Raw genomic sequence first — 16,703 nt, forward strand, 5'->3', positions numbered from 1 at the left:
TGCAACCAGGTTTTATAGATTGTCAAAGTTTATAATGCAAATCCCTGACCACCAATGCAGATCCCTGAAAGAAATAATTAAGGACTCTTTATTTTCATCGTAGAGAATACTTTTTTACTTTATTCTACAGTACTATGCCTGATGAGATAAATCTTCCAAACATTAATCTGTTTGCTTTACATACATTTATGCCAGGGCTATGTACAGTATTAACAGGAATTCTTCTACAAAAACATGCTGTTGCAGTGTGCAAATGAGCATTTAATGTATATTTTTAAACCAAAACTTAAAGCAATTAATTGATAAAACTGCTGTATTTATACTAACAATCACTGTTTACAATGTAAAAATGATATTGTAATATCTACCCATTACTGAGCCAGTTTCTACTGTAAAGTGTTCACTAGTCTTATATCTCTTCTGAGTCTTAACACCTCTCCTGCACTGAAGTGCATACAGTAATATTCATAACCAGCTGACTTTTCTTAATATTTGCATTTAATCTTCTTTAAGTGGCATTTTGAAACCTCCTAATTTGCAGTTCATTGATGAGGCATACTGTTCCCAGTATTGATGGCTCAGCTGTTATTCTCCTATTCAACAGCTCTCCTATTATGTGTTGCCTTTTTGTGCAAGTGGCTAGATGTCATGCATTTTATTGTGATAGTCATGTGAGCTGCAGCTCCAGAATAAACTTTTTTTGTTAAAAGCTTGAAAAAACATTGAAGACAGACTCTGAGCCCTATAGGGTGCAAAGCATTCTGATACTGGAGGAGACAGGACAATGGTCCTGGTCTGCATTACCAATAATGCAGGGGAACAATCTGGAAATGTGCTGCCCTTACATATGTGTGTCAACGTTAGCTGATGCCAGAACATTTCCATAATACTCTTTTCCACTCATAAAAGCAGGCATTTCCTGCTGGTTTCATAGTTTTCCTGCAATTTAAAACAGCTTGCCTCTTTAACAGCTTTAGCTTTATTAAGTAAATAAAGGGAAATGCTAACAAGGGCTTTTAAACAATGCTTTGGTTTCTTACAGAATCTGTTGTTTTACATTTAGAATGGGTAACTCAGCAAAGTTTTCTCTAAATTATCTTCACATTTAGATTTCTTTCACCGACATTAATTCATTACTTCCATTTCTTTATTTCAAGTCGTAATTTATTTTCCTACACAATACTTTTGACACATACATGAAAACGGCACTTTTGTAATTTGTTTAATTTGAGATTCAAAATTAAGGCAGAATTAAAAATAACACCCTGACTTCTCAATTAAGTTTTCTACTGTCTTTTTAAAGCATGATTTTAGACAAAAAAAAATTTCTTTGAACTTGAATAATAATAATGCACACTGGTGTTATTGCAGAAAACCTTTAAACAACGAATTTTAATATTAACAAGACACTCAAATTAAACCAAAGTAGAATTGATGTCACCCGGTTAAACAGCGATAAATATTAAGTGTCATCAGGTTAACAATAAAAGTTAACTATGTTTGCAAATAGTTATTACCTAATGGCAATGTGTAATGTTCTTTTGACATTTATTGAAAAGGCTCCAAGAGAAGTGTTTATGGCACATTTTGTTTGTTGAATACTAATTGTTCAATCTGAGTACAGCATAATATCTCTTGAGAACCAAGAAAACAATCATTTCCATTGGAAAGATGGATTTAGGAGACACAAGTTTACATTACTTGATAACCTTTGTTAACTGACCACACCTCTATTTTAGCTTTTCAAACAAATTAGTAAATCTAAAGAAAATAATTTGTATTTGAATGCTTCTTGAATTCTTTACAGATTAACTAAAACTTCTCTCGCTGAGTAACACAGAAATAAACTTTGAGTTTTATGTTTTATTTTATAATGAATAAAAATCATTTTAAGGTCAGCTTCTTTAACATGTCTGAAACAGTTCAGAAAAATGCAGCCTTTTGTTGTCTGTTTAATATCTTTGTTCTTCCATCTAGCATGAACTGCATAGCCTTTCCCCATCTGAGAAGGCACAGCATATTAAACATTTTGAAAGCTTCTGTCACATCTGAGATTGTCTTAAAATTCATGCAAATTTTTTCTTGCATTAGGAAAATGCAAAATGCTGGCCTAAGGAAAATATGGTCACACTCTGTATGTTCAATAAGTGCATAGCTCTGCTGAGAACAACTTCTGTAGAAGTAAAAAAAGGCAAAAGGAAAGTTATCGTATTTCCTGAGTCAAAATGTGCACCTGTGGTGTTTCTGCATAATCAGGCACTGGCACAAAATTTGTGGTGTGTCACCACAGAGTTTGTGGATCCTTAGGAGTGGGCAAAACCAGTTTCTCTCCTACCTGTAGGGCTTGTTGGAATACTTTGTAATAAAGTGCCATGTGTGATTGTTGCTTATGTCTTCCAGAAAAGAATGTATACTTCCATGAGGACCAGATTGTCCCGAGAGATCAAATAAGGGCTAATTATGCCATTTGCTAATTTAATATCAAGCTGACAACACTTGGGAAATTTCAATAAGGAAAATTATAGGAGAGCACATTGTGCTGATGAGAAGATTGGCCTGCAAAGTGATTTCACCGAACAGCGTTACCACTCAGCATGGGCTGCATTTTACGCTCAATTAACTTATAAAGCAGCACATTGAAACAATTTGCAGAAAGAAACAACAACAAAACAAAAGGAAGAAACACAAAGCATGATAAAAAACAGAAACTATAGGGTTTTTGGTGCAAATCATACCTTACAACATAAAGAGAATTGTATTTATGATAATTAATATGCATGTATCATGTGAATCTAATAAACAATAGCAGTTTATTAGAGCAGAACAATTGAACAATTGGCTGATAAATGCTTAATCTTGTGTTGAAACAAACTGGGAGTAGCAAGGCTTGCCAAGTCTCCCACATTGGGATGGAGACCCCTGCATTTAAGGATCATCCTCCTATTCTTCCACAAGCCCACTGCTTTCTTAGTCTCTGCCAGCTCTGTTTTTCTATCGGAGCTGCCAGACAGCCTGTACAAAAATCACTGAATTTCTGCCAGAGGAAGGATTTATTATTCTCTGGCACAGAGATGCTTATGATGTACTAAACCTCATACTAGGGGATAATTAAAACTGGGAACACATAGAAATATATGGAGATAAAAAAATTACTTCACAAGGACTATACAAATTTATGCACCACTTGTTTTAAAGTAGTTTTCATTTTTCCTGCATATACTTTAAAACTTTACTTAGGATTTGACATTTACCTTTAACCCACCCTCCTCTAGTGTCTATTCTATATTTTTGGAAATTGAAAAAAAAAAGAAAAGAAGCCTAAGCCATAAAATGGTATACAACAATAGTTCTGCAGTTTGAAAGGAGCTTGCTGTTTGGAGAAATGAAGCAAACATCTGTTTAAATTTTGATTTGTGAACAAGGACGTGTTAGCATATTCTTTTGTGAATGTGCGTGTGGGAATGTTGGGAACATTAAAAGATGTAAAACAGTAAAACAAAAACAAAACTGAAGCCTTGTCATTTTCAGTTGAGGTATTGCTCTACTCGGACATCATGCCCAATTTTGTTTTACATGCTTCAGTAATATGGGGGAATTAAAAGTTTTTTTTTTTAATCCACTAAAGGGGCAGTCTGCATGTTTTTGTGCTAGTTTGAACATAGCCACTTAGGTTGGATTCAAGCAATTACAAAAACAAATGCTTTAAGACAGTGAACACTGTCTTTACAGTTTAGTTTTATATTTTAGTATTCTAGCTTGCTGTTATAACAGACGACAAGACCATTTTGGTTTGTATTGAACTTTTGAATGATGAGCCATGGAGATTTAATATATTTCATATATTGCCATTAACACTTGCCAAAACACATTTTAGACTATAAAGAGGTACAATGGAATTGCTGCACTAGTGACGGTGAAAAGTGGAAAGATGGATAGTGGGTCCACAGTATGTCTCTGGAGTTCTTGGCCTGGGCTGTGGCTAAGACTCTGCTCCACTCATACAGCACGTTAGGTCAATGGAATTTCAGCCTGTTAGCCTAAATCTGAATAGACGAAATATGACAGAGAATTTGTACAATGTGTACTACATGAAATATCAACATCCAGTGGTGGGGTGAGTTGGGCCTGAATACCCCCCAAGCCTCTTTACTTTCATAGGAAAGGACTCTCTCAGCTTTACCTCTAAATTATTCTCCCTTGCAACTGTTGTAAATTCTGGAGAGGTTTCTCTGCCACTGTATTTTGGTGCTTTTTGTATTACACATAGATGTGGGGGAAAAAAATCTATACTTTCTATAGTCTCTCCAATAAGATAACTAAAGAGGTAATTAAAATATATTTTGGGGTGGGTACAGTCCTATCAAACACAAATGGAGTTTCTGATCATACAGTATGTTACATAATTTCTCGTGCAAAAAAAGTGATTTCAGTATCCTAGTTCTGTGCTGAGGAAGTTGGTTCTTTTAGATTTCTTCCTTGGGGACAATAAACAGAAAGAACAACAGCAAGTCAGAAAGCTAGTTCACTATTCACTATTAAGCTCAAATACTGTATATTGCAGCCTTTGACTTTTGTACAATCCTGTAAATAAGAGCAGATGTCTTCTATCCAAGGATATTAAGGTGCCAAATCCCAAAACATTCCTGTGAACTCTCTTGCACATCTCTGACCCATTTACTTGTGAAAGTGGTAACTAGAAATTCTGCCTCTTTTCCCTGATCCTTTCAGAGGGACCCTTTCTTTCCTTTACCCAAAAAAATGGTCCATTGCGTTGCTCTGATCTCAGACTCTTCTATAAAACGAAACACCTTAATGCTTTTTTTCATCTTTTACAAGGTGAGGACACCTAACTTCAGTGTTTAAAAACAAGGCCAGGCCTAGCAACAGACGGAACATCAAATACATCCACGGAAACAAGCTGGGAATTCACAGGGAAGGAAGGCCGTTTGAGCCTCCCTCTACTATGTTTAAATATATAATCATATGCGGTACAAAAATTTTCAAATTTATCATCAAAGTAAATGTGTTCTGACAACAGTTAGTGACAAGCATGTCAAAGAACTCAAAGTTAGATATGCAGGCTGTATCAATAATTGATCGCGTCCTCCCCCCGACCGGAGACCAGGTGCCTGTGATAATGAAATACATGATTTTAAAAATAAATAATAGACTAAGGTTGGCCCTATTGTTGTGAAGACTTATGAGTTTGATTGATTGACTGAACATTTCACTTCATTCCCAGTAAAAAGATCAAAGAGAGACTCTTCTACTTGCCCAAGGCCACTTGCAATTTATTTAGAGACTGTGTTCATATCCCAGCAGGTAACAATATTGGACTGAGACACTCAAGATAATCATTGCTTTGAGGTGCTTTTTTTTCTGAGACTAGGGACAGCAAATAAGTTTTTATTTGTTCATTAAAACATTAACCACTCAAGAGCTGGAAGTCATTTTTATAATACCATACTTAATATCTGTTTAGATTAGTTTGGATATCAGTTTAGATTAGTTTTACAAGCAAGTGTAGTGTATGGCTTATTTACTCCATCCAAAATCCACTGGTTTCACAGTGGTTAATAAGCTAGTTTTGTTGTTCACACACTCATAAATTCCTTGAAGTAGTTTTACAATCTGTTTGAAACAACTTTTGTTTATATTGCTTTGGAATTTACAGCCATTTTCTGATTTCTGCACTTGACCTATAATGTTGCCTTGCTTCTACATCACCCAAAGAAACTAACCAACAAGAACAACATCTCAGAGGGATATTCCCATTTGGAAATTTTCTCATTGTAAGTTAAAAAGGCACAGAAAAAAGTGAATTCTAAGTACATTCATACTCATTAAAGAGCTGTATTCTGACTGTGATTCAATGTAGCTGATCAAGGAAATGGTGGAAATTCCCAGACTGATTACTTAATTTAAGTCTACTTATGTTTTAATGAGACTACATTCAACATTAAAATGGAAAAATTCTTTCCATTCCCTTTTACATGTTTGTCTGTTTTAATACAGTTATATTTGATTGTCTTTGAAAAATACAGGTGCAAGACTAGACAATTATTTCTAATCTATCAAATTTAAAAACATTTTACAGGACAATATTGCTAATTTATAACACAGTGCAGCATTTCTAAATTCAATGTCCCATAAGGTCATATTCACATTGTCTTCATTGCAATAAATGCTATAGTGCTAATTATTAAGTTTAATTTTATTATTGTATTTATGTTTTCTGTTATTTAGAATTATTTCTGGAGAGTTTAGCATTATCATTTTATTTAAGCTTATTCAAATCTGTCTGTTTCTGCAAAAGGTTTTTTTTCATGTTTAAAAAACACATTGTTGGAATAAAATAAAGTGCTTTGTTTGGTGAGACCTATTCAACTTGAAAAGATTGTTTTTAAAAGCTATATTATGAAGCTTTCCCAATTGGGAAAGAGAAGCTTAGGAATGTTTTCTTCTTGATATTACAGGTGCTACCACTATGACACTACTGCAACATTCACCCAGTGCTTGAGATAAATCAGCTTTTTAATACAGAAGAGCAAATGTTTGCCTTTGGCCTGCTCTATTTGACAGTGCTCTTAAGGTTTTCTTCAGATATGGTAAGTGCTGTACAGGTCAATGGCCATGGTCTTCAGAAGTTCTTTACAAAAAAGTCCAGGTCAACTTAAAGGTTATATTCCCTGTCACACAGTTTTTATTTGAACATACATTTATAACAAGACAGTTATCACATAAAATAAACTTTAGCATTTAACTGCAAATATCATAGAGTACATGTAAACAGTACTAGGCACATTATAGTAAAACAAATTCAAACATTATCACAGGAAAAAAAGAAGTTCCAAATATGAAGCAAAATTAATGCCACATATTTAATTGATTTTACATGATACATGATAATATGATGTAATAAAATGTTTTATGTGTGAGCTTTTTTTTTGTTTGTATTTGGCTTTTATTTCATTCTGAAAAATTAAAATCAATAAAGTTTTTCCAAAAGTAATAAGCTCATTCTATGTCCTGTATATAATTGCTGGAATATGCATATGTAACAAGAACCTGTGGATGGTAGAGGAATGTATTTTATAGGTGTGCCTCATACAATATTTACTGTCTATGCTTACAAACATATACTGTACATCTGAAGTAGTTCAGCCCTTAATGCCAAAATGAATTCCAAGATTTGTTTTAAAAGTTATAAATTATAAACTAATAATGAAGAAAATATAAAGTCGGATAAACCATAGGTTTAGATTATGGCAGCTTTTGTGACCAGTCGGGTTAAAAGCTAATTGCATATTATATGTGCATTATCCTATTGCCTTTTCCAACACTAGAGGGCACCGGAGCCAAAGCATCTAATTGAGTTTTCTCTTTCTATAGCCCCATACACCGCGTGAGGATTTATAAATTGGAAAAGAAAAAAGGGCATCTGCAGCCAAACCAGGGAGATAGAAATGTATTTGCTTGATCTTTCATTCCTTTGCCCTAAATCCTATCTTCCTCAGCAGGCAACGCATATACTAAAGCAACACCGCCAGGTCATTTTAAGCAGTGAACGCATGCAGCTTTGGGTTACAGGCCTATAGTTGCAAGCTTTACCAGGCACAGCTCTGCTTTCAAGTTTTAAACTGAAGAGTTTATTTGCAAACACAATATTTTATTTCCAACAAAGCAATATTCTCAATGGAACTTTTTTTCTTTTCATACAATTCATCTTTCAGTACCGTGAGCATTATGTTCACACATTATGCTTGTATTCTTATGTTGTATGGCTGGATACCAACAGGAATATGGTAGTTTTGAAAAAACAACATACTGCATGTTAAGCAAATCTACACATTAATAATTTAATCACACCTACCATGTGAGTTGTTATTTTGTTAAAAGTTGTTCAAAAAACAAATACTGTATGCAGACCAATAATTTTTATCCAACTTTGAGTTTCTTTAGTTCGGTATGCACATAGGTGTTAACAATTAGAGCTGCTTAAACTGTTTTTTGTAAGGTTGATTATTCGCAGAATCAGGAGCATTTTGTTGAAATATTTAAAGATACTGATTTGAGGCCCTATCCAAACGTGTGCCTTCTGAGATCCTTCTCAGTCATAACCGGAGGAGTTGTGAGGTGAAACAAGACAAGCAGCAAGTACTGGCTGTGTGGAGAAACCCATTGAGAAGAGAAGCAAGCTGACTCCCTGGACCCCAGGAGAAGAGCTCCTACAGTTACTGCTGAGTCCTTGGGAAGCTATGAGAAAACCACAGGAGGTCACAAGAACTTTAGAGAAAGCTTCCAAAAAGCTAGTCTAATTCTCATGATCAAGGGTTCTCTTTTCTTTTTAACTTGTTTTTCACAATGTTATGTTTTTGTTCCATTTATAAATATGTATTGTCATCGAAAGTTTCATCTGCATTCAAAGCCTCCACTGTCATATGTTGGCTTTGAATCCAGTTTTTAATTTTTAACATTCAATATTTCTTGGTGCTCGAGTAAGCTTTTAGGAATTACTGGCAGGGTACTCCCAGCGCCAGAGAGGGTGACAGGCTTTATGGTTTGTTCGTTATAAGTAGGACATGAAATAAAGCAGAAAACCAAAGCAGCAAATTATTTTAGAAAATAATATATTTAAAAACCTTAGCTATTAATTTTGGTTTTTGTTTCCATGTTGTCGTCAAAATGTGTTCCTGAATGAAGCTTTCATATAACGGTTACAATAATCTATCTCCCTGTCACTGTCTATCTCTTCTTCTTCAGCAAACCCTCGAGAGCCACTTACCAAGGATGCAAATGTTTCCATTCACATTGGTTCTGCTCTGGCCAGGGTTCAGTGGCCCTGCCTCTGTCACCATTGGTACATTGCTGCAGGGCTCAAGGGCTGGCGGCAGGAGAATGTTGTTTCCCCTTGTCAGAAAACATCTTTTAGCGAGGAAACCTCAGCCATTACCACACGATCTTGACAAGATGGAGGTTGAGGGTCCAGTGACGGAAGAGGAATGTGAGATGAATGGACATCCTGAATGTGCTGTCGCCTTCCTCTGCTTTCATAGGCAGACATCTTCCTCAGCTCCACCTACTGATGAAGACCCGTGGAGAGACGGCCATGCACAGCCACGAGGACCATCGGAACATGGACACGAATGCACCATGGCAATGATGTGCAGACGGGACCGATTTTGTATTCTGTACATCCAACAATCACTACCTGTGGTCTGTCTGTCTGCACTATATGGATGTTGTTGTCTTTTTCTGTATAGTGTATATCTTTCCTAGATAAGGGTTACCGACATTCAACAGAAATTTTAACATACAACAGCTACACTGCTTGACCCACAAGATGTGATACCTTCGTTTGCTGCCCCAATATATTATATTATCTTTTTATTTCTGGTTTCCACTTCAATGTCAGTTCAATTTCACTGAGTTTTTCTCTCTGACTTTGAAATCTAGTATTCACAATGTGGTCTTTATGTGGCCTTCATGTGTACTTTTCAAGAAAATTATGTAACTCATGAGCAACTGATCAAAACTGCCATTAGACCTGAGCAACACTGACTCGCCTATGAACACAATGTGCAGCCAGGCTTTCAGCTTTGTCCAAGTCTTGCGCCAGTTGGAGACAGTAGGTTCAGAATCCCTTAACAAATGTAATAATTAATCCTGGCTATATTTTAAATATTTTGAAAGTGCATCAACCCACTGAATGTTAATCACCTGAGCCCTTATTTTTCACTAATAAAACTCATTTCCAAATAATTAGTAGGCTTTCCTGTTTTAACACAATGGCACTGTTTTTATTCATTTATCTTTATATCAGGTAATAAGAACAGCTGAAAATTTAAAAGGCAGTGAAATATCCTTGAGTGTTGTACCTGAAGATGAGGCTTTAATTGGAGTATCGGGGGGAAAAGATAAAAGACTATAAACAACACAGCACACAATTTGTCCTATTTTGCAGATCCAGCATGCACCTGTGAGGCTTTTGTTGAACCAAATTTAACTGACCCCATTTGGAAATTTTAGGTACTAATCTGAAGCAAAATAATTATGCCACTAGGTTTATTAAAGACTACTGGAGGTATAACTCCACAATCAAAATGCTGCCTTTCCATTCATTTAGCAATGTTTGGAATGCACGTGCATAACAATAAAAGAAAAAACAAAACCAGAGGGAAGGGTTCTGCAAAACATAAGGAAAAAAGAAATTATATAGTATGTCAAACTTACATAGTATATTTTTAAAGCTTTGACCTACTCAAAAGCCTTAGTTCCTCAAATAATTCTATAAAAACTTCTACTGAATATATAACACTCTTGTCTAATAAGGGTACATAAAAGAGCATTACATAGACACAAAACACTGGAACGCTTTGATAATGAAAAATCTGTAGTTTTCTCGAAACACTTATTATACATTCCATGAAACTGAAGAAGAGATAATATCTCAGGAGTTTCAGACATTTAAAAACACAATGAGTTATAGCTGTGCAAAATATTCTTCCTATTTTGTTTGTTTGTTTTTCACATGGGATAATGATTATCCGAAATTATTTTGTTTCTTTTTCTAAAACATTTTTATAAATCAATTGCTTATTGGTCAATTTTTTGTTATGACCAGTGTGACAGGCTCCCAGTCAGACTGTGTTTGTAACTTAAGAGAAAGCCAGTCTCCTTGACTAACCAATGTACAATACAGTTAGTGGCATTCACATTTCTGTAGGACAAGTGAGACATCTTTGACACAGCCTGGGGGCCGTGGTTGCAGGCTGGAGCAAAAGAACCTTGTCCAACATTTCCTTCCTCTGTGCAAGGTGGAGTGAGACTTGTGGAACACGGAATTTGTCCTCCAGCATAACACCAGCACAGGGGATTTTATCATTTCTCTTTCAACTGTGGAAAGAAAATCTTTTAAATCTGGTGAGAAAACACACACATCATGAGACCAGGGCATGCTATGGTGCCAAGTTGTGTTGTGTCATGAAACTGACAAAAAAAGCCTAAAGCCAAATTAGGAAGGAGAGAAGTCTGTCTGCTTAATTTTAAAGGGGTGTGTCATCTACTGTACTGCGGATCTGAGGCCGCAGTTGCAATTGTGAAATAAAAATGACTTTTGCTCCTCGGCTTTAAGGAAGAATTCCTTGGAAGACTCAAACAGTTATATAATTAGAAAATGCTCAAGCAGTGATTGTTGGGTGTACCAAAGACAAAACCGTCTGCAAATTATTTATTTTTGACCAGTACGTAGCGTCTTATCTTTAATGTTAGATGTAATGAAAACTATTTTTTTTTAAATGAGAAAATTCCAGAGTTCATTATTTCTCACTGTTTATTTGCACTCAATGTATTACACTAGTTAATTTACGGTACTAAGATTTCTGGACAATTGAATATTGCTTATGAGAATATTGTAAATTTAATTTACTCTGAAACTAAAAAAAACTAGAGGTAAATCTTAGACAGATCCTGAATATAGTAAAAAGGAGTGAAAGGAGACTGTAAAAGATTGAAATGCTACTGGGAGCCTTAGAAAATAAAGGGGAGAGCTGTTCGGTGGTAGTGTCCCAATCCATCTAGAACTGCATAGAAGTGCAGCCCTTCATCATAGTTAAGGAAGACGATAGTGTTCAAATATTTATAACTGACTGCAATGAGGATTAAAACCATGCTTGTGTAAAGCAACAGAAAACAAGTTCACTTCAAGGATTTACTGAGTGCCCCTCCCGGCACAATTTATGGTAACACTTGTCCCATGAGAAAAAAAAAAAGTACACAGAACTGGAGTGCAACTTGTTTTTACTTTTTAAAAAGGTTACTTTTCTATTACCAGTGGCTTCTTAAAGAAAACATAACTCGTTTGATAACAGTTTCGACATCTGACAGTTCATTGAGACCAACAGGCTGCTTTTTTTCATGTCTTCACAAATTGTGTACGAAAAACAGACATGTCATATTGTTGATGCCTATCAAAGGAACCTTGAACCTCACTGACTAAGTATCAATGTCTGATATAGTCATTGCCATACACTTCCTTAAACCGAGCTGTCTTGACAAACAGTATACAATCTGTATTGGCAGTCAGGAATATCAAAAAAGTTTTTTGTCTGTTTTGGAATCCTACGGCCATATTTGGTTATGTGTAATAATTCCTATACTATGATATACAACCTATTGTACAAATATGTACAAATATTACAGTTTCACTCATCCAATGAAATAAACATCTATTATTGCAGTTTATGACAGCAAAACATTCATTTTTTTGCTGGGTTTTAAGTAAATAATGTTGTATCCTGGGAGCAGCTAACAGTACACATTTGTTCAATCTATCTGACTACAAAGGGAGACAATGTTTATCCCCTGAAGCCAGAATAATGTTTCACACTTTCCTTATATGCTGAATGATTTTTGGAAAAGCAAATGCAACACCTGGAGAAAAATCTGTGTTTTTTCATAAAAGAATGTTCTTTTTTTAAAAAAAGGAGTGCATCAGGATGCTTAATGTTAAGTTTGCTACTAAGGTGAACAAAACGCTTTGATAATGGCCATTTAACTCTTTGACGTGGAATGCAGTTGTGACCTTCAGAATTTACTTATGTTTGGTCTCCTGTGGCAGCAAGGGAAAATTATTCATGGTGTCTTCTGCTGCATTTGTACCCTCTTCTCTCTTAGGGACAAAAAAGTCCTTGTGAGCTTTTAGACTTTTATCTACTTTCCAGCTTTCCATGTAGCAGCTGGCACACTGTTCCTGAATGATAAGCAGAAAGCTCCAAGAAAGATCGCATTATCAAAAAGAAGTCCCTTGCTAATCACAAATCACAAATCACTGATGGTATTGCATAACCTTGTTCTAAAGAACAGCACAAAGATGCCTGAACTAATAACCTGGGTTCTTCCAATCATCTCTATGGTTTAAAACTTAACAGGATCATCCAATGTTCACTTCCAATGTTCAGGCCACTTCTGAGATATATTAATATAAACTTATTCCACTTAAACCGTGCGCAAGTCCCTGCAGCTCTGTAATAAGGCTCTAAGCCTGCATTTTCCCCTTTCCCTTATGAAGACATGTTTAAAACAGCACTTCATCTTTAATAAGAACAGTTCGGTGTAATGGCTGTCAGCTCCAGTTCCTTGTGCCCACAAGTTGTCCAAGCTTTTGCTTTAACCAGATTTTGAAATCTGGATTGGTTTCCTTGAAAGACGATAAAATATGGCTTTTAAAAAAATAACTTTTGTCTGTGGTAGTTTCTCTTCACAAAACTGAAACAAAATCGAAACAGCCCGAAAATCCCACCTTCTAATGAAAAACTGGAAACTCAAATTAGGGTTGGGTTTTTTTTCTTTGCCATGTGCTTCTTGCATCTTCTTTGCCATGTGCTTCTTGCATCTACAGTACCAGACAGAAACAATGCCTGCAGTTATGGTGCTTATAATCTGAAATTGACATTACGGCTAAAGATTTGATCTAGGCCAGGCCTAAGTATTGATTCCTTTCAGGTGAGGATGGGAGGTAAACAAAATGCATTATGGACAGTGCTTAATTTGTCAAATGTGAAGTGCTGGAGCTCAATGTGATCGGGATAGAGCAGGTCAAGAGCTGCTGTAGGGGGCTGGGACTATGAATGAATCCTCACAGGGCATGCCTTATATTCTGCATAAATATGATCATTTTATCCTCAAAATAATTTAAATGTCTTTTTCATTATTTTTATTAAAAATCTATTCACTCAAAGTAAAAGTGAGCACATAATTTTTGAGGACATATAATCAAGGAATCATTGAGCTAAAACAGTTAGTATCTTAAAAATTATTCTAAAATTGAAGCTGTGCAAGTGTAACAGGGCTTGGGGTGTTGAGTGAGTTACAGAAGTGACGTCACACACCTCTAAAATCTAGGAAGTGTAAAACTTTGTCACAGTAGAGAATTTTGTCTGGCACAGTGGAGTTATCTGCTGGCTAGCGAGTAGTGTTGTGCATGCTCGGAGCCTGCTTTTTACGGCAACCAGATACTACAGCCACATAACACTGGCTAGAGGGTGTGTCACATGAATGCAGAAAGTGTAGAGCATGGCTTACATGGAAATAAAAGCACCAACATTCCGAACGTAATTTAAATAATTGTGGCCAGTTTGTCAGCACACTTGGCACAACTGGACAGCTATTATTCCAGACCTCTTTGTAAAATAAGATTTCATTAGAGTGTGGACATACTTTTTTTAAAACACAAAATTGCCATTTTATTTCCCTTTTAATGAAAAGGAGCTAGAGTGTATGTTCCGATCAAAGTCATACTCAGCCTCGTACTGTTCCATCTGTAAGTTGAACCTCAGACTGAGGATGAACAACAGTTTCTACCCTGGCTGTATCTCCACCCATCTCTTTTCTCTCTTGCAGATATTCAGGGGATTATTAGGAGTTTTGTTATGAAAGTTTTTTTTTATTTAAGTCTTCTTCTGTTAGGCAGACCTGGAGAAGGTCTTGCAGGAGGTGCTGCAGTAGTCTGAATTGCTGGTTCTTTTTCTCAAGAGCTGCTATTCAGACCTTCTTTCAATTGAGCTCTTTGAAGATGGACTTTGGACTCCGCTAATAGTGTGTCCTGTTTCCGTTCTGTGCCGTTCTTTCCATGAATGGGATATTAAAACACAGTCCCAACATACAGTAATGAGAGCCTTCTGTTTTAGGGTTTAGGGATTGCATTTTTTCTCTTTGCACATGATCTATGTTTTTCTCTACCTGACTGTGATCTTTAACATGTTTTAAATGTTGCCAAGTGTGATACTATGCCTAGTAGAAGTATTAATCTATCTCAGGTTCTTGTTCACAAGCGATAATAAATTGAAGCATAAGGTTAGCAGACAGATTTGTGTGGCATCAGCAGTGTTGTTGGTGTTATGCCAGACCCTGATGGTGAAGTGGGAGATAAGTTTTTGGAGGTGTGAATCACAGGTATTTGAAAGAGCCACAGAGAAAAGTTGCTTCTCTACTGAAGCACATGGTAATACCCCCTGGAGACTTCTAATAGAGTTCTACCATGGTACATTCCATTGAGGACCTCAAGGCAGACAGAACACACAGAGTGGTTATATCTCTTACTGAATCTTGAAAAGTAGTAAGCTAACAATTCCTGGTCCTCTCTACTCAGTCTGCTCCTGCCCCAACCCTCGGCAGGACAAACATACTAAAAATGGATAGATGGACAATGGTTTCTTAATGTTAATGTTTCTGCTGCATCTGGCTCAAGTTTGCATTTTGTGTTCATTGTACCTAATAGTTTCATTTGGACTCTTTCCTTATGAATGTCCTTTAATTAAAAAAAAGTTTTTTTTTCATTCAGAAGTAGATTGCCTGAATTTTAGAACAAAATGTTAAAAAAATGGAAAGAGAATGAAAAGCAGTTCCACAAGTCCAGAAAGATTTAGTCAACATTATTTAACCACATTAGAAAAAACATATTTTCCAGAATTACAAAAATGTGTTTTTATATTGTGTCTCTGAGCAAGGTTTGAATGGTTTCAACACATCACAAACATTTTGCCTATTGTGCTTGCTTCTACTTTCAAAGAATGCAAAGCATGTCTTTGTAACATTAAAACAAGGAAACATCTTACTTTTTATTTCCAATAAAATATTAACCATTTCTGATTTTTTATATATTAAAAGCCTGGGGCACTTCATTGAGTAGCTTTACTCATGACACACTCACACCTCCACAATGAACTCCTGCTGTAAGCACTGGTGTTAAGAAGTAATCTGTCCTATAGGCAGTGTTATGAAAGCAAGCATCCTCAAAACCTGCTATGTTGAATCCTACTGCTTTAACTAATCTATATAAAAACAAAACAAGAAAATCTTCAGATGTACAGAATTATACCTAGATCACAGATTCAATTATTTAATTTTATTCTTTACTTTGGGCATAAGGGACTTCATTGCAGCATAATACCTGTAGTCTTATCCTTTCCCCCCATATGTCCCTGCTGTGTCTCTCTGATCAGCATCAAATGTTTCATGACAGGAACTTGTGTGCTGCTTCTTGAGCACAAAAAGCGATACCAGGGTGCCCTCTTGTTGGGGCACTGGTGATTTTTCTAGGAACCCTCCTAGAATTCATAACAAACTTAATGCAGTACATTTGCTCTCCTTCATAATTTCATGAAGCTTTGGAATATGCACCACTGAGACATTGAAAAAAGTTTAAAGATTTTTCTTTCTTAAAAAACAAATAACAATAAGAAAGAGACAGAGAATGCATAAGAAAATCACACTGTCAATAAGCCAAATTATTTTGACAGCCTTAATTAATATAAAATACATGCTGAATTATATTCTGCTAGTACAAAATTGCACACATTTTATTTTTTCTGTTTGTAACTGCTGACATGAATACCCTGATCTCAATAAAAACATTTGTTGCATGATAAACATTTGCCACAGAGAGTCACTACAATCACCTAGCATGCACTGCCAATAGATTGTCGAGTTTTAGCCAGGAGTAGGCAAAGCACACAGAAATGACATCACAGTGAAAATGGAGGATAAAGAATAAAAATAATAATGTGTTAGTACCTTTAGATACTACCTTCTGTTTTTACAATACATAAGATAATGCAAATCCAACATATAACTCATGCAAATACCATAATAAAATTGATATTGAACCTAAAATACAAAGTAAGAAAACCTCAGAAAGCAGCAAA

This window comes from Atractosteus spatula, chromosome 5 (genome assembly GCF_055471065.1).
Source record: "Atractosteus spatula isolate fAtrSpa1 chromosome 5, fAtrSpa1.hap1, whole genome shotgun sequence".
NCBI lineage: Eukaryota > Metazoa > Chordata > Actinopteri > Semionotiformes > Lepisosteidae > Atractosteus > Atractosteus spatula.